The sequence below is a fragment of the Natrix helvetica genome, assembly GCF_964273705.1.
Source record: "Natrix helvetica genome assembly, chromosome: 2".
NCBI lineage: Eukaryota > Metazoa > Chordata > Lepidosauria > Squamata > Natricidae > Natrix > Natrix helvetica.
Window position 1 is genome coordinate 66410997 of NC_138552.1, and position 27161 is coordinate 66438157.

At 39.1% G+C, this 27161-nt stretch overlaps 1 long non-coding RNA gene across 1 annotated transcript in view; it reads left to right on the plus strand.

Annotated features, from left to right (window-relative positions):
* The window catches only part of LOC309388390, a 96627-nt gene extending 76086 nt beyond the window's left edge, over positions 1 to 20541 (plus strand). The window contains exon 4 of the long non-coding RNA XR_014174772.1: positions 20424 to 20541. This is a non-coding gene — a long non-coding RNA (uncharacterized lncRNA). The remainder of the gene's footprint in view (positions 1 to 20423) is intronic.
* The last annotated feature ends 6620 nt before the right edge of the window (positions 20542 to 27161 follow it).

The window sequence follows — 27161 nt, forward strand, 5'->3', positions numbered from 1 at the left end:
GGTCACTAAACGAACTGTTGTAAGTCAAGGACTATCTGTACCTTAGCAAAATACAGCAGCATTGCTTCAAATCCAGAAAGAAGTTTGAAGTGATAAGAACAACAAGAAGAAGAGAGAAGGGTAATCTATTATTGGTCAATATCTCCATCACCATTGGTGCCTTCTTTTCCTTAGCACAACCTAGAATAGGACTTTAGGTTCCCTAATCAAGGTGCAAAGAAAGCAATTTGTATTGCAAGCTAGGCAGAAAATCCACCAGGACATCTTCCCATTCTAGGCTGAAAAGTACAGTAAAAGCTTATCAAACAATTAACCACTTGCTACCCTTTTATGGAGGACGCGGTGGCTCAGTGGCTAAGACACTGAGCTTGTTGATCTGAATGTTAGCAGTTTGTTCGAATCCCTATCGCCACGTAACGGAGTGTGCTCCTGTTATAGTTCCAGCTCCTGCCAACCTAGCAGTTTGAAAGCATGTAAAAAATGCAAGTAGAAAAAATAGGAACCACCTTTGGTGGGAAGCTAACAGTGTTTCGTGCACCTTCAGCTTTTAGCCATGCTGGCTACATAACTACAGAGACATCTTCTCACAATGCTGGTTCTTTGGCTTAGAAACAGAGATGAGCACTGCCCCCTAGAGCCGGAAACTTGTGCGGGGGAATCTTTACCTACCTTTACCCTTTTATGTCTCCATTTAGCCAAATGAGATTGTCTTCTTCCTCCACCTAATAGAAAGGCTATCCCTGATGATATTGTAGGTTTTATTGCCTTTTAGTTAGTAATTTTTAAATGAACAACCAAAATTAGTGGAGGCTGCTTTCACAGACATTGTTACTCTTGTTCATAGAAACTTCCTTTTCAAATCCCACTGTTTATAGCAGTAAGATTCAGAAATATATACAAGACAACCTATTTACTAGCATTCCATTCAGCTAGGAGAAAAAGCTACTGTTGAACACCTCAAGATGGCAGTCTAATCCTTTTACACCGAGTTTCATAAAGCCTCAACCTACAGGAGTTGAGGCATCTATAAATAAAAATAAAAATTGTAAAACAGCTCTGTTGAATTTAATGAAACTTCCAAGTAGTCTTTCATATTAAGGTGTGATAGCATTTAATATACAGTAGACTGTGGCAGGACAAATGCATTTGGGGTACAGTTAAAATATTTGTGGATATAATTACTACTAACCTGCCTTCCATTGAAGACCTGTACACTGTATGAGTCAAAAAGAGGGCTGTGAAAATATTTATAGACCCCTCGCATCCTGGACATAAATTGTTTCAACTCCTACCCTCAAAACGACCCTATAGAGCACTGCACACCAAGACAACTAGACACAAGAACAGGTTTTTCCTGAACACCATCACTCTGCTAAACAAATAATTGCCTTATCACTGTCAAACTATTCACTAATGCTGCATTACTATTACTATTAGTCCTTTCATTGTTCCGATCACCCATCTCCTCTCACTTGACTGCAGGACTGTAACTTTGTTGCTTGTATCCTTACGATTTATATTGATATGTTTCCTGATTGCTTATTTGTACCCTATGACTATCATTGAGTGTGTACCTTATGATTCTTGATGAATGTATCTTGTCTTTTTATGTACATTGAGAGCATTTGCACCAAAGACAAATTCCTTGCGTGTCCAATCACACTTGGCCAATAAAGAATTCTGTTCTGTTCTGTTCTGTTCTGTTCTGTTCTGTTCTATTCTATTCTATTCTATTCTATTCTATTCTATGCTAGAGAAAAAAGCCTATCATATCTTCATCTGGAGCAAGCACACTGTATCAATATTGCCCATACATATCAAAGATCATATTATGCCAATCCTTTCATCCGGAGAGAAGAAAAGCGAAGAAAACATTCAAGGCTTTGAGTATTCTAGATTTCTTCATTCAAAAATGGAGATGGAGAGGATGAAGGGGATAGCAAAAAGATTAATGATACAGATGAAAAATTCTGCATTGTCACATTAATAAGTCATGCATCATCTAATTATCTTTTTTGGGGATTTTTTTTTACTATCATCTTGTATGCAAACAGCTCTTATTTATATATCCTAGCATGGTGAATTGCCTGAAACCAGCCAACTATTGTCCATCTAATACACCAAGTTTAAACAAACTAGGACTGAGCCTTATCCGTGAACAAAATAGCCCTCAACTTACAGCCACAATTGGGACTGAAACGTCTAACACTAAAGGATGCAGTCATTAAGTGAGTCCTGTCTGAGTTTGCAGTCATTTTTGCTGCAGCCATTAAGTGACTCATTGCAATTGTTAAGCAAATCACGTTGTTAAGTGAATCTGTCTTCCCCCATTGACTTTGCTTGTCAGAAGCTCCCAGGGAAGGTTGCACATAGCAATCACAAGATCCATGGATGATACAGCCATTGTAAATATAGGCCGGTTGCCAAGCACTCAAATTTTGATCCTGTGACCATTATAAGACATTATGAGCACGTAAACTTTGGTTGGTTTATGATTCTCTTCATGCACAGCATGCAGAGAGATCATATTTTGTGAATGAAGCATCCATCCTCACTCAGAGCACTAAGGCTGGCTTGGTGCAACTGCTGTGAGAGTTTTCCCTGCACAATGTACATCCGCTTTGTTTTTCCAAGAATCCCAAGAGACCTTGAGTCTCTGCTGCACATACTCACCCAAGCTGACCCGGAAAGCCTGCCAACCTTCTGAAAGAGCCAGAGACCTCAGCACTTTTGAGAAGGAAGGTTTTGTTTGCTCAGGCCTCGCATAAGGTAGAGTCCTTAAAGAGGAATATTTTCTGCACAAGCATCTGTTGAGAGAGAAGGGAAGAGATAAAATACCAATGGCAGAGGCAAGGAGAGAGAGAATTATTTGGCTCAGTGAGAGAATTACTAAAGATAACTGTTAGGTAAGCTCCCCATTAGGGGAGCGAGTGCGTTCAGAGAAGTGTTGTGAGAGTTGTGTTGGAGAACACACAAACTAGCATACAGAGACACTGCAGTTTAAATAGGCTTTTACTTTCGTGGAAATAGAGGTATCAAACAGTCCAAATCATACACGGATAAGACAGTCAGTCATCAATGTCTTTCAGTTAAGGGATAATCCAAATAACATAGTCCATAATCATATAAACAGTCCGGTACACAAAGTTTGCTAGCAGTTGAAAAACTTACAATAGATCACGGAACTTCTAACAGCCAGCTTCCAAAACACTCAGAGCAGATCAGCATCAGCATCTAACAAACGGAGAGCTAACAGTCATTCTGGCTCCCTCTTATGGCTGCTTGAGGTAACAGCAACCAATCACATTAACAGCAGTACTTAAAGCTACAGTACTACCATCATATATTGCTGACCCAACTGTTAGCTTACATTCCTAACAATGACGCACGTGAGATTCACAGCTTGACACAATGATCAGATATGGTAGATTCCATTCTATACCCTACAATGAGCATTTCTGCATTTGCGGAGTGGCAGAGGTAGAAGACCTGGCTCACATCCAGTGGTGGGTTTCAATTTTGTCTACTACTGGATTTCGCGCGCTCGTGCGGACACGCAACACTTCTCTGGATGTGCAGAACCATCCGGGCTGGTGGGAGGAGCCTCCCACCTCTGCCACTACCATTCACCTGATCCGGGCTGAACCAGGAGCAATCCACCACTGCTCACATCCTATTTGATTGGTACTTGTATAAGGGGGTGAGAGACAGATACCTTGGTCTAGATACCAAACATATGAGCCATTGGGATCCTCATATCAAAACAACTTACCTTATTTGTGGCCAGAACCAGAAAATAACATTTAACACAGCACAGTACTTAAAACAAAATGGTTCGGTTGAGATCTGCATATGTGGGTCTGATTGGGGTAGGTTGCAGGGTGACATAGAAATATAATTTTATCATATTTATCTATATCTTGAATTATTGTGTTATATTCAATTTCATTTGTATTTTATTCCAATTCCATTTTAAATCATATTTTATCAAATTCCATTTTATTTTTTTGAACAAAAATTTTATTGGTTTTACAAAATTTTTAGGAAAAAGGGTAATGGAAAAGGGTACAAATTATGGCAGCTACATTGTGCAGAGAATGGCACTCCCCCCGACTCTCATAATTTTCACTTGTTAATACATTAAGTAAAATACTACTTAATTTTTTGACAGCCTATTTTAGCTTATATCTTCCAATATTTTCAATCTATTTTATATCCAACAGAAAAAAATTCCCTGTATCAGCAATTGCAGTGTTTTTCTAGCTCACTTTTGTGATCTAAGTTTTCTCGATGCTGCCTCTTCTCCCCCCACCAGCAAGGCTCCGGCACCTCCCGTGCCCTGCGTGTCCTGTATAGTGTCAACAGCTTTATCTAGGAGAGCATTGTTTTTTTCCATGAAGGCCTCCGCCTCCATAGTTGTATTAATTCTAACTCTACTGCCCTCCCAGAATATCAACATACCTTCTGGCAGAAGCCATCGAAACCAAACCCCTTTTTCAAATAGTTTTTTCGCTAAAAACGAATATTTTTTTCTTTTATCTCTGACTTTCTTTGGGATTTGTTTCAGGATGACTATCTCTCTCTCCTTGTATTTTAACGTTTGCCCCCTTTGTGCACTCAGAATCTTATCTCTTGTAGTCTTTCTAAGAAATTTAATATGAACCTCTCTTGGAACATTGTTTGTTCTAGCATAAGCTGAATTGACTCTATAGATCAGATCAATATCCCACCCCAACTGCTGTCTGTCTTTTTTGATGTATTCAGCGAGTAAGTTTGTCATAATCTCCCTCAAATCTTCATTATCAGCCTCAATTGCATTTTGAAATCTAAGGAAAAAAGACATCCTTTCAAATTCTATTTTTATCTGATGGTTCTCAAGTTCTTGGTTTCCCCTCTGGACCCCCCTCACCTCCCTCCTCATCTCAGCCGTCCCCTCCTCCAAAAGTTCCAGTCTCTGTGAATTTTGAGCCATTCGATTTTGGTTCTCTCTGAGTTGTTCATTCATTTCTTTCAGTTGATTTTTCAATTCCTCCTGCCCCTTTAAGATCTTTTGAAGCAACTGCTGGGTTAATCACTCTATTTTCTTCTGGGATAAGCAAAGTTATGTAAAGTACAGAAAAGGAGTTAAGAAACAACAGGCAAAAGAAACTGAAAATATGGAAGGAAAACATAGCTAAATATCAGATGGGCTTATAGATATTGACTTCCACCAGCTACTCGAGCTAGGGTCAGCTGAAGTTCTTGGAAAGCACTTTTGAATAAGAAAAGTGGCCTTAAAAAGTAGTATCCATGCCACATGAAGCACGACAGTATATACTGGTCAGTTTGGGCATATTTTAGTCAGTACCCTACGAGTGCAAGCAAAGTCCAATTTTACCTCAGATGTACTCATACTATTCTAGTGTGTCTAATCTAGAGAACAGCTTGCTGACCAACCTATTGTTCTCTTGTCTCACCAAAATAAGAGGTAGCTGCAATGTAATAAGAATATTCATATAATGACTTTACTTTAAAAATGGGAAAACAAACCTGTTTTGACCTAATATATGCAGCCCATCTGATTTGGTACCAAGTTAAATAAAAGACGGGCACCATTTTAGGTGACAGATTAACTCACCTCTATCTGTTCTCTATGGAAGAGATGTTTTGTCATAAGCCATGCAGTAGTTTTCACCTTCGCTTTTCAGTTTGTTTATTTTGATTCCTAGCCCATTTCATCCCTCGGGCTCAAAGTGGATTCAACGCAGCATGCCAAAACTAGCATAACAAGGTGCCTACTTAAAGTATAAAATTATCCATTCAAAAGCATATTAACATTATCACACAGTTGTGTTTTTCAGCCTGTTCATAGCTAGAGGAGATGAAATGCTATAATTGGCTGGCAATTATGAAGTAATTCATGCAGTCTGTTTATCATTTCTTGAAATTGGCTGGAAAGAACCACAGTGGAGAACAAAACCACTTATGATTGCATTGAGTTGAATGTTGGCCAATTTGCCTGTACTCCAGTTTAGTCTTTGTAGACTGCATTGTATGCCATGCTGAATAACCAGCCAGCTACATTTTAGCCCAATGTGGTGTGCAAATGCAGCAATACAGTTAATTGCAGAGATCGAAATCAGGAGATGTTCTTATAGGGACTCAAAACAATCAAGATGGCAACTGTGATCAAATGATCAAAGCACCAACCTCTTCTTATGACATCATCATGCTAAAATGTTTCAATTGAATTATGTCTGCCATCTTCATTTTTTTAAACATTCCTATATATAGTCTATGAATGATTTTGGTCTAAATATATTAGAACCTCTAGTCACGACCATAATTCATTCCATAACTTTGGTTGCAAACCAATTTGGTTGTGACCCAAACCTAATTTTGGAAAATTGGCACTTACAAAAGAATTGGAATGGAAGGGGAAATTGGCTACAGGCAAAAAAAAAAAGTGAATTTTTTTGGTCGGAATTCAATTTGGTCGTGATCAGAAGCATTCATGACCAGAGGTTCTACTGTATTTGGAAGTACAACAAAGTTATTTAGAAACATTTTAAAGTTCGGGATCAAACTGAAAATGCTGCTCCAAACATATTAGTTTGCCATTTTAAAAAAATTGCAACTAAAAAATGATAAGACTTCATGTATCTTTTCTATTGAACTTTGGATTTTGAAAAATGCCATTAGCATAAGATGGTGAAAGAGCCAATGTGAATCATAACTAGAATGGAGGAAGAATTTAAGTTTTTCTTTATGACCTATAATCCTGAAGAAAATCCATTTGGGGAAACTAGTATTTGTTTTTAGATCCTAGTCCAAGAGATTTCTTTCAGTTGTAGATAGTACCATAGCTTATGACCAGTAAAAAACCTCAACAATTTGGTGGCTAAGCAAGATACTTTTTAAGTGAGTTTTGCCCCATTTTGTGACCTTTTTGGCTACACTTGTTAAACGAATCACTGCAGCTATTATGTGAGTCATGTGGTTGTTAAGTGATGGCGTCTCCCATTGAGTTTGCTTGTCGGGAAGGTTACAAATGGTGATTACATGACTCTAGAACAGGGCAACTGTCCTAAATACTACATGCCAGTTGTCAAGTGCCAAATTTGGATCACATGACCATGCAAATGCTGCTACATTCATCAATGTGAAAGCCCGTCGTAAGTTATTTTCTCAGTTGTTGTAACTGAGCCGTTGTAACTTCAAATGTTCACTAAATTAATGTTTGTAAGTCGAGGACTACCTGTAATAAACTCCATGGCATTCATACAAATTATAGTGAATAAAGAATCTAACTAGAAATATTTCTAAACAAAATTTAAAAGTCAGATTTTTTGGGTACAATCCTATGCATATTTACAGGTAGTTCTTGACTTACAACAGTTCATTTTGCAATTGTTCAAAATTATAACGTCATTGAAAAAAGGGACTTAGGACCATTTCTCACAATTATAACCTTTGAAGCATCTCCATGGTCATGTGATCAAAGTTCAGATGCTTGGCAACTGGTTCATACTTATGACTGTTGCTGTGTCCCAAGGTCATGCAATCCCTTTTTGCAACCTTTTGACAAGCAAAATCAATGGGGAAGCCAGATTCACTTAACAACCATGTTACTAACTTAAGAACTTCTGTGATTCATTCATTCATTTAGTTAGTTAGTTTGTCACTCAAATAGAAGATAACAGGAATAAGAATAAACATGAGTAAGAACACAGGAAATGGGTACAAATAAATAGGGACAGTAGGACAGGGATGTTAGGCATGCTGGTGCGCTTATGCTCACCCCTACTGACCTCTTGGGAATGGGATGAGGTCAACAGTAGACAGTTTAATTTACACAACTTTTACAGTTTAACAGTAGACAGTTTCACTTAACAACTGTGGCAAGAAAGGTTGTAAAAGGGGCCCAAACTCACATAACAAATGGAAATATTTATTTATTAAATGTATATGCTGCCCATCTGACTAGCCAAATTGACTCTGGGTGGCTAAAATTATTCTACTAATAGAGTATTAAAATTCTGTTTAGACCCTGTTTTTTTGCATAAACAAAGCAATTATTATTTTAAACAAAAAATAAAAGAGCAAGGATGTAAAACATTCACATTCATCCAGAAAACAAAATCAATCCAATGAAATATTTTATGAAAGGTGAAAGGAAGAAGCTTTCCTTCCAATAGATAATTGAACCAACATTCTTTCCCTTTAAGGTCTTTATACAGTATTAACATGTTAAATACAGATTTATATTTGCATAGGTAGAACCGAATAGTTCTGGAATAGTCATTAAGTTGACAAGGCCTCTTTCACTTTGAAAGACAGGATATGTGTCTGCTAAACATCTCTTTTCTTTAAAATTACTATAATCCTTGATGGAATCTTGGCACCAGAATCACAATATAATGATTAGTGTATTATGCAAAGGCCATCAATATTTCATAATCTCAGCAGTTGTTTCAGTTTTCCCTTATAAAAGAGAAATTCACTGCCAAATCACTTTCCTGACTTAAATAATTCATTTGAAATGTTAGCCTCTTTCCGGAAAGAATGATTCACATCTGTCTGAAAAGTTGAGACTTTGTGAAAATGTTACCCCATAATGTATCCCTAATCCAAGTAAGAAATCAGATAATCATGAGCATATCATTTCTTCATGGCTCCAATTCTAGAAACATGGTCCCATGTCAAAGTCACTTACCACTACTTTGGCTCCATGTGCAAAAAACTGCGTAAAGCTTCCAGCTTTTCCTTCTCTTCCGGCTTACTTAAAGGTACAGGTAATCCAGTGGTGGGATTCAAAATATTTTACTACCGGTTCTGTGGGCATGACTTTGTGGGCGTGGTGTGGCTTGGTGGGCATGGCTTGGTGGGCATGGGAGGGAAAGGATACTGCAAAATCCCCATTCCCTCCCCACCCTACTAACCTGCTTTCGAGCTCCATTCTCCTGTTCAGGGCAACAAAAGAAGATCAGCTGGGAGGCTGGGAAGCAGCAGGGGCGGGGCCAGCCTATTTGCTGGTTCTCCAAACTACTCAAAGTTTCCGCTACCGGTTCTCCAGAACCTGTCAGAACTGGCTGAATACCACCTTTGAGGTAGTCCTTGACTTATGACCACAATTAGCCCCAAATTTTTGTTGCTAAGCGAGACAGATGTTAAGGGACTTTTGTCCCATTTTACAACCTTCTTTGCCACAGTTGTTAAGTGAATCACCACAGTTGTTAAGTTAATAACATGGTAGTTAAGTGAATCTGGCTTTCCCATTTACTTTGTTTGTCAGATGGTTGCAAAAGGAGATTGCATGACCCAGGGACACCGCAACTGTCATAAATATGAGTCAATTGCCAAGCGTCTGGATTATGAATGTGTGACCGTGGGGATGCTGCAGTGGTTGTAAGTGTGAAAAATGTTCAGTGCTTTGAACTTTGAATACTCTAAATAAACTGACTAAATTGAGACTACCCATAGTAATATTGGCTCTGTAAATTACCAATGACTTACTAGTATGCTGAAATGATCCCAGAATTATTTGAGCAACAAAAAATGATGACAAAGGCCAGATGAGCAGCGTATTGTAGCCACTGCTAAGTGTGGAACCAATGTATATGTAAAGCAGGGGTGGGTTCCGACTTCTTCTATTACCAGTTTGCTCAGGGGCACTCTGTGCATGCACAGAAGCAAAAACTAAGATGGCGGCTCCTATGGCGCCACCGATAGAACCAGTTCGGGCGCGTGTCTGGCCGAGTTACTACTTACTCGTCCAAACTGGTCCGAACCAGTAGAACCACCTCTGGTGTGAAGGGATAGAAAAAATATTTCTGTCACATATAGCATTTGGATAGCAGGTAGTTGTGAGTGCAAATGCATGTAAACAATAAAATGTAGGCGTGTAACTTCAACAGAGTTGAAGTCCCAGGTTGTAAAGTTGTCATAGTTGTCCAACCCTGCTGTAAGGAACCTTTTGGATCTTGGGGCTCTTACAGTGCAGTCTTCAGAAATTCCTACTCCTGCACAAGGTAAGATAGTAGCCAAAGTAGCATTGCCTCTAAAGAACAGTATCATGTTAATAATAACCTGTTTCTTGGAGAATTTGGCATTGTATAGATCCCAGTAATTGCCTCGCTTTGCCTGATTCTGCCACATAATCTATTGATGTAGTATTATAGGTCAGAGGATGTCCTGCACAATGTAAAAATGTTTAATCTAAAATATGCAATTATATGCTGTCTCAATCCAAATGAATTTAGTGTACAGAAAAAACACTAAAAATTAATTATACAGTTGTAAAGTGATAGTAATAATCACAATAACAAGAATGTTAACAAGAACACTAGCGGAGATAGTTCCACTTTAATCAAAGGCTAAAGGCCTTCTGAGACAGCCATGTTTTCACAAGCTTCCATAAAGTTACGAGAGATCTTTTTTTTTTTAATTTTAATTTTAATTTTTCTTTAATGATCTTTAAGGGACAAAGGAAGGGAACTCTCAAATGAATGCCTATTGTCATACTCTCTCCCATGGCACCTTCCAATAAGTGGGGATCTTGGTCAGATTTATTTGCCTAACCAGGTGAAAATGGCAGAGGCGATTTGGGAGGTTCTCTTAGATAGCCAGCCATTTAGGTCTTTAAAGGTAGTAAAAATAAGATTATTTCAATGTATGAGGAGGGAGGAGCCAACGTCACAACAACACGACCTGCAATCTCGAAGTCCCGAGATCGCAGTCGATACTTTTGCCACTGGACGGTCCGTATGTACCTAAACCGTCCTGCAGAGATGGTGATCGGGAAGAATACATCTTGCTGATCTCAGGGACCCTGCAAAGTCCCCGATTGATCCAAGAGAAGTTCTTCTAGTCGACGACAAAAGTACAGCCACAAGCTGATGAAGTTGGGACAGGTCCAGAACGGAAGGAAATGGAAAGAGAAAGTGTGTACAGCTGGTGAGGAAAGTTTACTGTTTTAAAAGAGACTGCCCCCAACATCAACATCAAAAAGAAACTTTAACATTGCAAAAGATAATGTTTGAAATTCAAAAATTATTAGAAGTATCAGAAAGAATTGAGGAGAAACTGGAAAATCTAGAGCATATAACAGCAAAATATGATGGAGAATCTCAATTGGAAAAAGTAGAGGCTAGAGTCCTAAAAATTGAAGAGAAAAACAAGCATAAAGACAAGAAGTTTGTTGACATCTACAGTGAATGGAGTGTGGTTGGAAATGCAGAGAGTGGAATATAGAAAGGGGAGCTAGATGGCCAGGAACTCTACCCCAGATGGCAAGGTACAGAAGAAGAAAAAGAGAAGAATTTATGGCTTTAAGGAGAGAAATCTTAACAGAAGCACCATTGATGACCAAAGATATGCTGATTAAAGAAACAGATGGATGGTATCGAGATTATATAAGAGATGCAACAAGCAATGAGCTGCGAAGAGAAGTCCGCACAAATATAATTAAGGGAATAATCAGAAGATTAATTCCACAAATGGCAAAAGACATAAGATTGCATTATTACTGGAAAGATACAGGTTTATATATGAAAGCTTATAATAAAAAAATTAGTTAAACTTAGTTAAATTTAAAGCATTATGTAAAAAATGAAGTGATAATGGATATGGTTAAATAAATAATTGACAATGATAATAATGTATACATATATAGTGGTTTGATAAGAATTAATTGGATATGAATGGTAAATAGTGAAAGGAAGATTAGAAATTTTGTTATGACATAAAAGCTAATAATAAAAAATTGAATTGAATCTAGTTAAACTTTATTAGGTCAAAATGTTATGATAATGGACATAATCAAATAAATGTTTGATAATGATAATAACGTATATATATGTATTGGCTTAATAAAAGGAAATTGGATATAAATTGTAAACAGTGATTTGGAAAGGAGGACTAGAAACTTGGTTACTAAATATTATTGATTTTTATTTAGAATAGGTTATAAGGATTTAATGTTATTGGATGATATTGGAAATAGCTAACGAAATGCCATTATGTGGTTATGCTTTAAACTTTGGAATATTTTATACAAAAGGACGTTAAAACAATTGTGGTCAAATGAAAATTGAGGTATGATGATAGTAATATCTATAAATATACTTGATTTAAAATATATGATTTGATATGTATTATAGGTGATGACTGTGGAAGAGATGCACAAAAGCTTTTTGTAACCAATTGACACACTTTCTATAGTATGTAAAGAAAGAGGATTCTTTGTGTTGTATTTGTGTTTATTCAAAAATAAAAAAAATTAAAAAAAAAGATTATTTCAATGTATGATCATGGCAGCGAGATTATTGTATACTCAGAGATGGAAATATTTGATACTTCCTACTATGAAAGAATGATTGGTGAAGTTGACAGGCTTTGCTGAAATGAATGAATTAACTTCCCTGATTAGAGAAACGACGTCATCCATATTTATCGCTAACCGGAAGCCACTTATGGACTTTTTGTGTTAAAATGAAGGGAAAAAAAACCCCTTGTGACTGACTAATATCAGAAGCGAAGCTACTTCTCTATACTTTTTTTCCTTCTTTTCTATTTTTTAAAACTTTTCTTCTTTGCTTATACTTTTTGCTTTTTCTTTGATTTCTTTCTTTTTCTTTCTCCCTGCTTACTTATCGGTTTGTATTAGTTTTTATCTACTTGTTTAAAAGTTTAAATACCAATTGTTACAAGAACCTGGCAGCTCCCACAGTTCTGGTGTCACCTGCCTACATCATCTGTTCTCTCACCTTCATGTTGATATTAAACAGTGTGGGAAAAGAACCAATCCTTGGGGCATTTCGTAATAGAGCAGCCAAGAGTGTTGACTTCCCTTTAACTGTGTCTCATGAAGGAGCAGAACCATCATAATATAATGCCTCCAACTCTGAGCCCTTATAAGCAGTCCAGAAGAATGCTATTTCTGACAGTATGAAAAAAAAATGATTGTGAAGTCCAGCAAAACAAAGACAGATGAACTTTTAAATCCAAGTTCTACCATATGTCATCTTTGGGGGAAACCAATGCAGATTCCTTCCCATGTCCAAGCCTAAATCTAGATTGCCACAGGTCAAGATAATGTACATCTTTCACAGTAATTGTTGCACCACTATCTCGCCAGTTTCCCCCCAAAAGGGGAAGTTGCAGATGGGGTCGTAGTTATATATTGATTTTTAAAAATAAACTTAGTTGAATTTGTTGGACCACAACATATCTGGTGGGGGGATAAGTCTTTTGTAAGTAATGAAGCTTTATTCAATTTATTTATCCTGCCTTCAAGTTTTATTTCTAAGTATTATTATTTCACTCATCCAACCTATCTTTTGCAATTTTGGGTCCTGAGGAGATGACAAGACAAATTGTACACTCCCAGCACCAGAATCCAATTTGCACAATAACATATATCCAGGGAGCCAAACATAGATAATGTATTTCTAAATCTGGCTAAAAGCTTATTTTTGTTCATGGACTATTTAATCTTTAGTGAAATCTAGCTCTGCTCTCAAAGTGTATCCCATCATTTACTTTGTGATTTATGCCACAAGAATTGAATACGGAAAAACTGACAAGTGTGTTATGTTTATTTATAATTTCTACTTCCTTCTATATTATTTTATCCACTTATATTAGACATGCATGATATATCTTAAATATACAGTATGGGTTGTCAACTAGATCCTACTGTTCCTTTGAGCTGCTAATTCTAAAGTGAGTTGTTGGAGATTTGTCTTTTTTTTTTTTAACATACCAGGTGATATTCTGTGCAGATGTCTGTCTTTGTTAATAGTCTTCAGGCTTTTGACTATTTGACTATTTATTCACTTATTTCCTGTGAAAACTTCAGTACTTGATCTCTGGCACTATATATAATTCTTGTTCATTTCAGAGAAAAGTATTCATGAAGACTTGTGAATTAGTGATGGAGGGGGAAAAAGCCCATCAGAATATATTGCCAAGAAACTGTCTAATTATCTACTGCAGAATTGTTTCCTGTATTTTTTAGTTCAGTCTAGTCTAGTTTGTATAATCTGAATTTAAAAGTCTAAGTGCTCCCACCATTTCCTGTTGGAGTCTGAACCACATTCTCATATATCTCACTGTCTGGAATTTCCCCCCCTTTTGTCTTCTTTTTGATGTAAAACTATGATTTGCTCTATTTGAAATTGATCTCATTAATTTTCTTTTATTCTATTCTGTGTTATAATTGTTTTTTCTGTTTCTTTTACAGACGTTATCACTGCATTTATAACTATTATATATCTAAACATCATAACATCTAAATATATAGTAGTAATTCTCTCTTTCTTTCCCTCTCCCTCTCTGCATTATAATGTATAGACTTTAAAATCCAACGTATAACTAGACAATATAAAATATACAAGACATATCATAGCACTCTCAGTTGTCAAAAGGCCTGAATTTCACTTAATGCTTTTATTCCCCTCCCCACAATGTATCATAAATAATAAAAATTTACTTCACACAGCAGCTTTCACAGAAAGCAATACTTTACTATTTTAAAATCCATCTAGTGATAATGGTTTGTTCCTTTAAATCATGGTTGTCCAAACCTTTGGCTTGTCTGAGCTGCATTAAGTGAGGAGGAATTTTCTTGAGCCGTATATAAAATATATAATATATATAATTAAAGTTTATAAATAACAATCTTCCTTTAATTTTTTGTTTTATTTTTATTTTCTTGCAGGGCCATATTACTAACTATACTGGGTCATGTTGGACTGGCCTGCTTTAAATCTTACAAGTTTAGAGTTCTGATTTTTTCAGGCTATTTGCACTTTAGCGCAAGATAACTTTTCTTACTTGTGATGATTATTTTATATATATATGTACTTTTCAGAGTATAAGACGCATCTTTTTGCCTAAAAAAAGAGGTTGAAAATCTTGGTGCGTCTTATACACTGAATACAGCATTTTTCGCCTCCTGAAGCCCCGCCCTTTCACCAAAATGCCTGTGCATAGCCTTATGGATGCTTTTAGAGAGCTCCTGGGAGCTGGGGAGGGCAGAAATGAGCGAAAAATTGCCCAGGTTTTTGCCCCCACCCCCACCCCCAGCAGCATTCTATAAGCTTCCTAAGGGCTATGCATGCAATTTTGTTTGACAAAAAACGGGCCCGTTTTTTGACCCCCCCCCGGAGCACTCTGCAAGCCCCCCCTCATGCCTTTTTTTTTAAAAAAAGGGCCTGTTTTTGGGAGGTTTGCAGAATGCAAAAACTCCCCCCTCCTTTTCGGAAAGTTCTTTAGTTAGAGTGGTTGATGAGAATTACATTGATCAAGTACTGTGCCAGCAGAAACAAAGTCTTAGGTGTTGCAGATTGTCAGTGATTTCTTCCTCCAGCACATGGATAAATACACCTGGAAAATCTACCTACCTACCTACCTATCTACCCTCTCTCTCTCTCTCCCTACCTACTGTAGCTCTCTCTCTCTCTCTCTCTCTCTCCCTCTCTCTCTCTCTCTCTCTATCCCTCTATCTACCTACCTACTTTTTTTAAAAAAATTGCCTCTTCAAAACCTTGGTGCGTCTTATATTCTGGTGCGTCTTACACTCCAAAAATACAGTATCCAACATCTTCCTTCAACACATGAAAAGTTAAGGAAGGAAACAGAAAGAATGTATGAAAGACAATGATCACAGTGGGTATAAAGCAGTAAAGCTGGCACCCAAATTGCTTCTGAATGCTTAGGTTTAGGACTAAAGTCAAAATCTGATGACAAAATCTGAAATCCATTTGGCTTTCAGCCCAATTTGGACAGTTTTAGTGAGAAATGATAATAGGAATTCAAGACATAAACAAGAAAAGCAATTTCTGAGGTGAATACAATAATAAATTATAATAATAAATTTGAATTTATTAGCCGCTCCCTCTCCAGACAGGACTAACAACTGACAAGTCTACACAGCCTTTGCATAATTTTTTTAAAACAAGCAATTAAAATTATAGACCCTTAAGGTAATATTTGTCTCTATTACTTTACTTTCACAAAGAAACATGGCATGATTTGTGCAGCAGAAGTATACCAAGAACTGACCTGGACGAATAATCTTTCCCATTAGTAGTAAGACATGACCTTGAAAAGATAAACTCATTTGTGGAAGTTTTGCTTAGCTCACTCATGCTGAAAAAGACCTTCCCTGTTTAAACAAGCAATTTGCAGACACTATCAGAAAAAAGAGAGACCCTTGTAGGATTCTAACCCTAAGTTGACCAGCTGCTACAATATTCATGTAGGAGATATCTAAAACAGCTGTGCATCAGAAGGACAGAGGTCCCCTGGAGGGGATTGTTGAAATGGAAACAATTACTGTTCTTCTGAAGTACAGTAATATATGTAATGAATGAATGAATAAGCAATCATACCCACTATTACCATAGCTGATTTCCATACATTTGTGTATTCTACTTGAACTAGGCAAACACTGGCATAAGTTGCTGTGTGTGTTTTGTGTGATATATAATGCCATACATATGAGATACCATGCAAATGGAGATTCCTTGTACTTAGGCCAGACATTTACAGCTGGTATGTATATAGATTCAATACTGGTGAAAACATGAAGGATAGGAGAAAGGGTGTCAAATATGAAGCCCTTCCCTTCTTTTTATTTGTTTCTGTGCTGTATTTTTAAATACATGAGTTGAAGGTTCTACCTTCACTGCCACTGAAATTAGAATAAGGAAAAATATTTTGGTTTCAACCCAGGTAGTATTACTTCTTATAAAGGTAGAGATGAGTGAGTCATTTTTCTCAGTGTACCAGTGTACAGGTAATCCTTGACTTACAGCAGTTCATTTAGTGACTGTTTGAAGTTACAACAGCACTGAAAAAAATGGCTTATGACCATTTTCACACTGACGACCATTGCAGCATCCCCATGGATATGTGGTCAAAATTCAGACACTTAGTAACTGATTCATATTTATGACAGTTGCCATGTCCTGAGCTCCTGGGTGTTGTGGCCCGCCAGAGACCAGCGGAGCTGGAGATTGGAGTCCTGGCATCTGGGGAAGGCTCTGACGAGTGCTCTGCATCGGAGGCAGAGATGGGGCCAGGGCCGAAATGACCAGAAGGATTTAGTTCTAATTCTTGATAATGTCTGATGTTCATTATTTACTAGAATTTACTCTGAACCTTCTGGGTCTCGGCACTGTGGATATATATAGGCCTGCAGGTTGCCTTGGATTCTCTTGCTAAGGATTATAACTCAGGAGACCTTGTATGGTAGTTTCAGATATGAATTAATCAGGAGGCTGAAAAGAATGTGATTTGAAAGGATTTGGGCTGTTAATGGGCACAATGGTTTTTTCCCCCCCAAAAGGGCAAGACTTTCAACCCACTACACACATAAATGTGTACAGAAAATATAAAACACAGTACTTTCCTACAGTTTTCCCTGTGTTTTATTTGCTGGCAATCTAATTCAGAGCTTCCTTTTATTACAGCCCACTGGGACAGTAACAAGGTTTGTGCCATACTGCCCATCTCTATTCTTATTTGGCAAACATAGCTTTGCACTTTACTGTCTCTATACTGTGCAGAAATGTGTCAGACTAAATATGACTGGACCTGATTTTTTTTTAAAATAGAGGAAATGTGTATGGCTCTTCCACGCCACATCATTTTTACAATCCCTTCCAAAACAGTTAGAAGCTGGCCTCTGATTATGCTTTTTTGCTACTCTTGAAACATTGAAAATTTGAAGAAAACCAAAGCTGTACAGACCAAATGACCAAGAGGAAAATGTAAAATATATAATTAGTATCCTTCAACCTGGTCAACCACAGGGGGAAACAAAATTGGAACGGTATGTAAGGGGAAGCTTCTGACCACAAAAGCACAATTTCTCTGCTGCATTTAAAAGCTTCTTACCAGCTACAGTAATGAAATGCGAGTATATCAGTATTAGTCCAACCGTATGCTTTACTTAGAGATTATAGATGCATGTTTCTGCAGTGGCTGGAGAGAGAGCAAGATGCCTTCTAAGCCATGTATTCAGATGAACATGTGCAACAGGATGATATAACGTTATGGATTATACACCAGTGGCTGTCTTGAGGTCAGGAGGAAGGAAGTGGGGTAAGAATTGCTACCAATGGGGAAATGGCCCATCCACAAGCTCTACAGAATTGTAGACTGTAGTCTAGTCTACAGAATATACTACAAAGGAAAACTCCAACTTTGTTCTAATTTCAAATAAAATAGAATAGCGCTGGAAATAAGTTCATTGAACTTCACAGGCCAGCAGTTGGAGATTGGAGCCATGTCTGAACCACTGCAAAGTCCTCACCTAGAGCCCCATGGGGTTTGCAATGAGTATATGTTTTATTAACTCCAGAGTAACAATCAGCATAAACTAAGTAACATTGCACTGTTTTCAGATGGTGAGTCGAGGTAGAAACAGTTTGAATAGATAGAAGTTAAGGAAAACATTTCAAAACTGAAGCAGAGAGGATCAAATGCCTAAGACTGAGGTCAACAATACCAAGCCATGCTGGCACAGTGGTTAGAAGACAGTATTGCAGGCTAACTCTACCCACAGCCAGGGGTTCAATCCCGACTGGTTCAAGGTTGACCCAGCCTTCTATCGATCTGAGGCCAGTAAAATGAAGACCCAGATTGTTAGGGACAATATACTGACATTTGTAAACTGTTCAGAGAGTGCTGTAAAGCACTATGGAATGGCATATACATCTAAATGCTATTGCTATTGCTATTGTTATTACTATTGGAGTAATAGTAGAGTTGAGGTAAAAACAAATTGAATAGATATAAGTCAAGGACAACATTTCAAAATTGGAGCAGAGGATTAAGTGCCATGGACTGACATCAACTAGACTATGCAGTGGTTAGAATGCAGTATTGCAGGCTAATTCTGTCAACTATCAGCAATTCGAGTCTCACCGTCTTAAGTTGACCCAGACTTCCATCCTTCTGAAGTAGACAAAAGGAGGACCCAGATTGTTGGGGCAATATGCTGACTCTGTCAACCACTTAAAGAGGACTGTAAGCACTATGTAGAAGCGTATAAGTCTAAGTGCTATTGCTATACGTACGAGGCTTGATTTAAAGAAGGTCCAACTAACTGAGCAATATTGTTATTACACAATCAGAAATAAGATCAGTGATTTCAGACTTGGTCAGAATCTATTGCATCTCCGGCGACATTATTGGAATTCAGATTTGTCTTTTCTAATGGGCAGCTGATGTTAGAATTGCTTTACATTTGGTCCACTTTGCTATATATTTGAATAAGGAACCGATGAGAAAATAATGACCAGCATGGTGGATGTGGGCATAATATACATTTGCCAGAAAGCAAAGTAGTGAGAATGCTTCCCACTACACATTCTAATTCCCCATTGAACCTTGACTTTTTTCTAGGGCTTTTGAGATTTTCTTTCCCAATAAAGTACAAGACTCCAGCTGAATAGTTATATGTTTTAAGGATCCCTTTGGAACTTTTGTGGACCGTAGAGATGTTCTGGTTAAGTAAGAGTATGCTTGGCAGTCTAGCCTTTGCAACATGCCAGCTTCCCATTTAGTTCTTTAAAGTGAAGAATGTAAAAAATAAATTGAAATCAGATGGAACAGGAAATCCAGAGGCTGCTAAAGGAGTATCTACTAGAACAGTGTTGGCGAACATTTTGGGCACCGAGTGCCGAAACGCGAGTGTGCGTGTGCATGTGCCAGGAACCGGAACAGCAGCCGCCCGGTGTGCATGTGCGCGCCTGGAAGATGATCTTCCAGTTTCTGGCACGCACATGCGTAATGGCCAGCTGGTCTTTGAGTGAATATTCACGCCAGAAACCAGAATACCAAGTGGCCAGTGCATATGTGTGCGCTGGAAACCGGAAGATCATCTTTCTGGTGTGTGCATGTGCACCAGGTGGCTGCACTTTTGGTTTCTGGTTCCCCTGTGCGTGTAAAGATCAGCTGGCCGTTGCACCGAAACCCAGAAGAGCAATGGGCAACAGCTTGCAGCGCGCATGCCATAGGTTCGCCATCACAGTGTTAGAACATGGGTGCTCTTGGGCTTCAGGTTGGTTATACTTGTGCTCGGGGGCAAATGGGATGATTGAAAATAGTATTAGATGAACTTAAAAAACACAGGAACGTTTTTTAAAAAAGGAGCCTCTCTTGCCAGTAAGTTATCTGCATTTTCTTAGCTGGAATAATTCCATTCTGCGGTGTGGAAATGGGATCAGTCCTTTGCTTTTTGTAAAATGGGGAACTGAACTTTGCAACTTTTGAGTTGCAAGAAAAGTGTCTGCTGAAATCCCTCTCTGCCAAATCAAACATCTGGAGAGGCCTTTTCAAAAGCCCATACCAAAATATTATCTCAGCGTTCAATAACGGAATGTGTTTTGATTTATCTTGTCTCCTTTTTCTGCCCATCCCGAGTGCAGCAGCACAGAGGGCATGGCAGCCTTGGAGAACGCCCAACGAAACAGCCGTGGATATGCTGATATTCGTGAGAGCAGCCTGAGAAGCTGAAGGCTGCAATCACTTATACAGCTCCCCTGGTATGTTGAGAAAGATTTTTTGGTCTTTCCCGTCAGCGTGTTTATAGCTGGAGCCTGCATTTTTGTGTGGTAAGCTCACAGAGTTGGAATCCCTCGGGATGTACAAATCTTGCTTGCCTTCATATATTGTACGAGCTGCATTGTACAGCTGGGGTTGAATGTTTTTTTTGGGGGGGTGGCGGTGGTGTTTATTTTGTTTTATGTGAATTAATTTGTATTTCTTTTGCAAGACACTTGCTCATAATGACGGCTGGTTGGCTGGCTGTAGTTTAGCCAGAAGTCCGTCAGCTTCTCTCCTGTGGCTCTTTTCTTCTGTTCTTTCCCTTATTTAATCCCTTTTAGTAATGGGGAAAAAAATAATAATGCCACAAAATGGCAAAGGCATGCAGTTCTGCGGAGGTTTCCTTTTAGTTGAAAATATGATCTGCATGTTGCTAATTGCTTGTGAGTCATCCTAGCTGGACACAACTTCTACATCTGAAAAAAATAAGGATCTATGCATTTTCATTGTGGGTTTGTCCTTTTTCTTTTTTAATGGCAGACTCTGTTATGAGGATTACTTGTACCGCAGTAGATATTCCAGGTATCTCATGCAAAAACCAATCACTTTCCCATGAAAAGACATTGGAGGGTGTTTCTGTGGTAAGGAAAGATTGTGGACTTTCACTTGTTATTTCTTCCAAACCCAAGATCCTGCCCAAAACATTTTGCTTCAAATGGTCTGCCTCTTTAAGACACAACACACAGTGTTTTCAGCTGTTTTACTTCGGCATCCAAAAGCAACTTTCAAAAATACTTTTTCCTGAAGCCAAACCAACAATAGTTTTTAAAAAAAGTATAAACAAATGCTGCTTTTTTATATTAACCCAAACGAGTGACCTGAGAGAGTGCTCCCACTTCCTTAATAGCCAACTCTGCCTAGGCCAGGGGTGTCAAATTCAATTTTTGAGGGGAGAATCAGGGTTGTGTTTGACCTCAGGGAGCTGGGTGGGCATGGCTGAGGTGGGCGTGGCCAGCATGACATAACTCATGTCGGGGGCACCTTAGGTGGAGGATCCATTGTATCCAGCGCATCGCCCTCCGGTCTCCATTTTTGGCTGCAACGGTCTCCTGCAGCACGCTGCCAGCGAAAATGCCCTCAAAATCTCCTTTGCTGTTTCCAGGGCAGCCCCGCGGGCCAGACCTAAGCACCCTGCAGGATCTTTTCTTCTGTTTTCTGGATCTGGCCCGTGGGCCTTGAGTTTGACACCCCTGGCCTAGGCCATATAAGGAGTTACCTAGGGAAAAAGTCAGAAGACAAAGAGATAAACATATATGTGTATACACACACACACACGGAGAGAGGGAGGGAAGGAGAGAGAGAGAGAGAGAGAAGGTTTTTAGGGTTATTAATATGCATCAGGATGCACAATGTCCTTTGGATCACCAGATGTTATTCGGAATGCAAAGAGTCATGTTCCCAAGATAAATAGGGCCAGGAACCATTAGACAGTTGTTTCTTGCAGTAGTTAAGGAATCAGGCTAGAAACTGGAAGACTGTGAGCTCTGGTACTGCCTGGGGAATGAATCCATCTGGGCACAAAGCAGGGAAAGTTACTCTCTCTTAGCTGTGGGAAGAAGTTATGGGTAAACCACTTCCATAAAACCTGGCCAAGAAAAACTGCAGAGATTTGTCTACGAGGTTACCAGGACATTTTTTAAAAAAAGACTTGAGGGTACATGCAGGCACGCACGCAGGCACGCAGGCACGCACGCACGCACGCACACACAGACATACAAAATCTCCGGTTTTGAAAAATTAAAAGGGTTTCTTAAGAATTCCCCCCAATTTCCCTGATATAAAAGGATCCAGATTCCTATCGCTTCGCAATCTAAGACCACAAAAGGAAGCTGTAAGGAGGTTTATTGACTCTGGCTTATGTTTTAGCACCTGTGATATGCGTAAGAACCTCAATCAGAGGTGGGTTGTTACCGGTTCGCACTGGTAGTGGTATTTTGTCCTTGGTCACCCGAACTGGCAGTGACCCAGGCTGGCCATGCCCCTGAACTGGTTCCCCAGTCAGTGATGCCATTGCTGGCATGTTTTTTACTAATTTTTTCGTGTTCTGCACATGCGCAGAACAATTTACACTCAACTGCGCATGCGTGTGCAGTGTGCACAAAGTGAACTGGCAGCAATGCCAGTAACAACCCACCCCTGACCTCAATGCCTGCGAGGCTGCCCTGGAAACAGCAAAGGATTGGCCCGCAGTGCTCTGCCAGTGAAAACAGAGCTTTGGAGGGCATTTTCGCTGGCAGGGTACTGCAGGAGGCCGTTGAAGCCGAAATGGAGCCTGGGAGGGCCCTGCTCTGGAAGCAATGGATCCTCCATTACTGGTGCCCCAGACATGAGTGATGTCAAGCTAGCCATGCCCAGCTTGACACACCCATACCCCTGAGGTCAAACACAACCCAGATGCGGCCTTCAATTAAATCGAGTTTACAATACAATACAATAGTAGAGTTGGAAGGGACCTTGGAGGTCTTCTAGTCCAACCCCCTGCCTAGGCAGGAAACCCTATACCGTTTCAGACAAATAGCTATCCAACATCTTCTTAAAGACTTCCAGTGTTGGGGCATTCACAACTTCTGGAGGCAAGCTGTTCCACTGATTAATTGTTCTCACTGTCAGGAAATTTCTCCTCAGTTCTAAGTTGCTTCTCTCCTTGATTAGTTTCCACCCATTGCTTCTTGTTCTACCCTCAGGTGCTTTGGAGAATAGTTTGACTCCCTCTTCTTTGTGGCAACCTCTGAGATATTGGAATAATGCTATCATGTCTCCCCTAGTCCTTCTTTCTCTTAAGCTAAACATACCCAGTTCCTGCAACCGTTCTTCATATGTTTTAGTCTCCAGTCCCCTAATCATCTTTGTTGCTCTTCTCTGCACTCTTTCTAGAGTCTCCACATCTTTTTTACATCGTGGCGATCAGAACTGAATGCAGTATTCCAAGTGTGGCCTTACCAAGGCATTATAAAGTGGTATTAACACTTCACGTGATCTTGATTCTATCCCTCTGTTGATGCAGCCTAGAACTGCAGCCTAGAGTTTGACACCCCTGTCTTATCTGGCATCTATATACATATTTTGGTGTATGAGAGAAAGAAGGTTCTGATTTTCTGGCTTGTCTTTCTGATGATCAAAAGGTCAAAGTATGAAAAATTGACTTTGATAGAGTGCTATCTGCTAGCTATATGGTATAGCGATGTGTTATCTGGAAGATTCTCTTTCCCTTCATAGGGGATAGACAAAATAAAACTTTAATTTAAAAAGCTAAAGGCAACCTATTGTTTTTACTTGAAATATTAAAATACAAACCTTCAGTGTTGGAGAAAATAGATTTCAAGGCTGTCCAGGTCATAGTAGAAAATAAATTTGCAAATTTAAATTTAAAAAGGGGGGGGGGGGGACGAACAACAACACTAAAGATCAACCACAAGATGGCGGTAGTTTACTAAAAATTATCTCCCTCTGTTCAAATGTTCAAAAACATATGGAGAAAGAGCTCCAAATATTGTTACAAATCTAGAGATGTTTCTAACAGAAACACATTGCTTCATCTATAGTTTGAAGTATGAATAAAGACTGAAACATAATTTGCTAATTTACACAAAGAATTATAGACAATAAGACTTGGTATTGCACAGAAATTGAAAACTCAACAAAAGTAATGGCTGTACCTGCTTCTACCGAAATTGTCATTTTTCTGAAGCAACAGTTCCTCTGCTTCAATTACTTGCTCTTTTCTGGCTTCTTAGAAGTTCTAGCTATAATTCCATGGGCTGCTAGAAAGATTGTAAACTTCACTTTTTTCTGCTCGTAATCCATAGATTGCTGAATTCTTCCTCTAGTTTAAAAAGAGCCAGATCTTTTTGTATTTGGGGATAAGGAAGAGTTTAAGAGGGAGAGGAAAAAACAAGATGGAGATTATTCAACAGAAAAAAGGGTGGAAGTCAAAATTCTATGTTTTCTCTCCCTGTTCCCTTTCTATTTTTTCTTGTTTTTCTTTTCTGTTTTTTTTTTATTGTAATATTCTAACAACAGTATTTAAAAAGCCATTTAAAAAAAAATCTCAGTGGGAAAGATTGGAGAAATCTATGTTGACTCTGAATATATGGATTGATGTCTGAACTTGCTTCTATGTTTATAGCAGCATAAAACCTAGTGTGGTCTATACATTGTACATAGTTTATTTTATACACACACATATGCAAACATACACATTGCATACACCTACACTCGCACATACTCCAACAGATACAGCAGCAAAATCCAAAAGCAAAATAGTCAAGATGACAATTGCAATACGATAGAAACCCTGCTTATTTGTATATTCATCCAATGTCAATGTCCATACAAATGGGTCAAGGCTTCAACCACAACACCATGTCTTCCACTCTTTCTTTGTTTTTTTAAAAACGTACACGGTTGTAGATGCCACTGTATGCATCTATATATTTATTATAAAATGGATTTGCATGGTTGAAAATTCTGAGACTTGTAGCCAGTGGTGGGTTCCAGACCCTGGCATAGCCAATACGCTGTGCACGGGGACGGGCGTTCAATATGGGCACATCACCGTCCTAAGACACCCAGCTGCCTGGTGGACGTCATGAAGGCACCGCACGCTGTGCACGCATGCGCAATGGGCCGGTTGTGTTATTAAACGGCCATGGAATGCTGGCGGGTGGGTGGACCAAACGAGCCACCGTACCGGTACAGTGGCCGCTTCTCTCAGCTACTTCCGGCCGTACCGCCCGGAACCCAACTGTTGTAGCCTAATCTTGCCAATAGGAGACAAGAAATAAATCAAATAAATAACAATCATCCGCAGTGTCTGGAGGGTACTGTGCTGAGAAAGGCTTGCATAAAATAATGCTCAGATCAAGGTGTTACATTTTTACACAATCTTTTTCTATCCCACTCTGTTCTCCCTCTTAACCTTTTTTGCTTCAGTATATGTAATGAAGATGGCTCAAACAAACAGCAATCAGTAGAACATACAAGACATCAATCAATCAAATGGTTGATTATTTAAAATCCTTAATAGGTTGCCTCTAAGGTTAAAACCATCTCAAGATAGCTTAGAATAATAATAATAAAATATAAACAGCACAAAACTGAAACCAGAATGAACTAGGACTGAACAGAAAAATAAAGCACCAGCCAAAAGCAGTTAAAATCAACAACAAACTAAAATAAATTGCACTTGACCACTTTTATTTTTAAGAAAAAAAGAGTCTCACTTTTAGGGCTTTTCTAAAGAACCGATATACAGAAGCTGGTAGTAAATTTCTTTGCTGAAATAGACCCCTCACTTTTAGTTATGCTAAGAGTAAGCATGTATCACCAAGTAGTATGGGCAAGCCTTCCTCCATTAAGACCTGTTTGTGTCCATCAGTGCTTATGATTTTGGAGCAGATGTGTTTCCAACTTTGCCAACTTTAAGACTTGTGGACTTCAACTCCCAGAATTCCCCAGTCATCATGGTAAGTTTTCATCCATTACTTCTTGTCATGCCTTCAGGTGCTTTTTAGATAATAAACTGTCCCATCTCTTCTCTGTGACAGCCCCTCAAATATTGGAAGACCGCTATCACATTCCCCCCTAGTTCTTCTCTTCATTAGTCTAAACATACCCAATTCCAAAGTTGGACAGTATATAAATTTAATAAATGAAAAGAATAAATAAGAAGAGTAAGTGGGATGTCTGCAAGGTATGGTTAAAAAATCAAGATGGTGGCACAATGATGCAGTTGAAGCTTTGCCAACTTTTATGTGTGGTATATATAATAAAAAAAAATCCATAACTTGAGGATATACATCTATGCTGTGGTGACAAAGTGGTTAGAATGACCGTTGTCTTGCCTGAACGGTCGTTCTCATGGCGCTGCGGAGAGTCCAAGGATGGGTTAACACAGCCTGTTTGCCCATGGACTGAGTAGATTTTTCCCCCTCTGGCCACGCCTCCTTTGCCTCTTCTGGCTCAGTTTTAAAAACGAGGTCTTGTCCGACGAAGACGTTCTCAGCTCACACCTGTGTAAAGATACAATCTCGGAGCTAAACAATTACCCTGGGAGGGTCTTGGACTCTCTGCAGCGCCATGAGAACGACCGTTCAGGCAAGACAACGGTCATTCTCCATAGCGCTGCTTGGAGAGTCCAAGGATGGGACATGCCTAAGCTATGGTGTCCCAGGGCGGGAAGAAGTGACATTGTCCGGAGCCCCAATAACCTTCTGTAATACTCTACGGCCAAAGGAGGCTTCGGCAGAGGCAAAGGAATCGATATTGTAGTTTCTAATGAAAGCCGTGGGAGACGCCCACGTGGCCACTCTGCAAATGTCCAGAATAGATGCTTGAGTCGCCCAGGCCGCGGTCGTGGCCGCACTTCTGGTGGAGTGTGCCGTTACACGAGGTGGAACCGGCTTGCCCTGAAGGTCATATGTCATCTTAATGCAAGCCCGCAGCCACCGACCTATGGTTGAAGATGACACCTTGCGACCCAGCGAGCCTGGTTGAAAAGACACAAAGAAGGCCTCGGAGTGCCTGATGTCCTTAGTTCGTTTCAGGTAAATGCGGACTGC